We start from the raw sequence: 2,547 nt of genomic DNA on the forward strand, positions 1-2,547 counted from the left end.
CATGATATTTTATTGGAGTTTTGTATTTTTTTGTTTTATTTTATTTCACTTATTTTACCAGGAGTAGTCCCATTGACTACTCAATACTCAAAATCTATTTTTACAAGGCAGTCGTGGCCAAGACAGCAGCACAAAATGTTTTGTATAAAATAAACCTATAACGACATAAAATCCATTTTAAAAACATAACCGTACAAATTACCGGTGTTCAGTAACGGGACAGCAGCACAAAATGTGCAGACCCATGTTTAAAGGTTAAAAGCACTAGTTACTATTAGGTGTAGGAGTCAGTAATTAACACAAATAAGGCTGTTTGTGCAACACAGTTTTCTAAATCTAATTTCATTGGGATTAAGTTGTGAAAGGTCAAATTAATCCGTTTTAGATTATGGATGACAAATGTAATGATTGCTCTTTGTGTCCATTAATGTTTCAAAGCTGCAGTAAATGCAGTATATCTACTGCAGTAACTTGTCTCCCAACAGGCTGTAGACAATACAGTATTTTGTGGAGTCTGAGTAGAGGCACATGATAACCAACTTTAAAAATAAAGAGAGATTAGTTATTGCATCGATATTTAGACATGCATTTAAGATGTTTTTTTTTGTAATAACTGCAAGTTATTACATACAATTTAGCAGTTACAATAATAGTTGAAAGTAACTTCGGATTCACATGTGATTTGTGATTTGTACAGTATATATCTGATGGTACATTCAGTGGTTAAATATAGTATCTGCAATTCAACAGATTTGAATATGTTACTCTCTTTTCCCCAATTATTCTCAAGGTTCAATGTTCAAGGTTCAAGGTTGTACTTTATTGTTACATCTTGTACAGGTACATAAGAGTAAAACTTATTTTGGTTTGGCTTCCTTCAGACATTTATCCCATACAATATGGTACATGTACAGTACAGTACATGGTGAAAACCATATACTTTAGAGTTATTATTTACACTATTTTAAACCTCGATGTCCTACTTCTACTAGCTAGTGTACAGTAGTCACAGACTACAGGAAAATACAACATGTAACAAAGGCCCCGTGTCCGGTTCACAATAATGATGTTGCAAGTACATGGTATGCGTCTGAGCGCATTTACACTTCATAATGCCCCATGATTTATAACACCGAAGACAAACTGTGGAGTGGCTCATTCGTTGTGCATCTCTCTTCTGCTTGAAAAATTCTTCCCAAACCCTCCACTTATCCATAGTTTCAACAGGGCTAATTAAAACCAAGTGGCAAGGATTTGGGAGAGGTTAGGCAAGGCTCCCCCCTGCCATCTCAGTGAGCACAGCCCGGAGAATGGACCTCTCCCCCAGAATAAACACATGTATTTATATCGAAATAAACACTGTACCCGTGGGGACATGTAGGCGTGGCATTGGCAGCTCTATTGAAAACCTACGTCACCTTTCATTTAAACCAATATTAGTCATTTTTTGCAAGAGTCCTGCACATGTGCTAAACTCATTTTCTTTATTATTACAATCTGTATTGTCAAAACAACCCAAATTGGACACATTATGTTATTCAATGTTAAAAAAAAAAGGAAATAAAACTCCTCCAAAGTGACAGTAAATGAGCACACTAGAAACAAAGTTTCATCTATGTTTTTAATTTAGCAAGAGACATATAATGATCCTATACATTACTTTTAAATATCTGTGGCAAATGTGGCTTATTGTCATGAGAGTTGGTCCCTATAGTAACTATCATTTCTGAGCCTATCAGAGCACATACCTGCCTATGGTTATGAAAAGAATGGAAAGATGCTGCTTGTCTGGACTCTTATCTCATACACTGTAAAATCCTGAGAGTCCCATTTGTTCAGTGACGACTCATAAGTTAAATTAAAACCCAGGATTTTACAGTGTATCCAGAGCATATCTGCCATCTGCTGGGGAATAATGATCTATGGATAAAATCATTGATTCCAAATGTCATCTTGCCACTTGGTTAGCAAGACATCAGTGGGATATGAGTGACCTTGGGATTGTGAATTTACCATCATCACGCATCAAGGTCCCATGACACCATCTTTCACATTGCTGTTGGGTGGAAACCTTGTCTGTTCCTTTTTAAAATGGTGAAAATAGCAGCTTTTCGCTACGTTTGTGGTAGCATAGTAGGGCGTTAATTTCTGAAAGAAAAACATAAAAAAGTTTAAATATGGACGTACAAGGGATCCACCTGACAGCAACGATATGTAAAGCAAATGACCTGGCACACTGGAAAACATTGTTAGAGTACTATGAGCCAAATCAAAGTGAACAGGCACATGTTAGCATGAGCCTAGTCTGTTTACGGTTCCTTTCTTCCTTTATTTCATTGTGACTGCCATAGCCACTATGCCCTGTTATTTTTGCATTATTTGTTCAACTAAGGCTTGCATCACATATACATAATTTAGATTGTTAATTACATTTTATAGTTATACAGTATCAGTATTATAATGGTTTACTTTAGACTGATGAGCAATGTTTGTTTTTTTACTTGTACTTTTCATTTGTACTTCATAAAGTTCTCTTCCACACTGTTG

This window comes from Gymnoscopelus braueri (genome assembly GCF_963280865.1).
Source record: "Gymnoscopelus braueri genome assembly, chromosome: 6".
In the NCBI taxonomy this organism is placed as follows: domain Eukaryota; kingdom Metazoa; phylum Chordata; class Actinopteri; order Myctophiformes; family Myctophidae; genus Gymnoscopelus; species Gymnoscopelus braueri.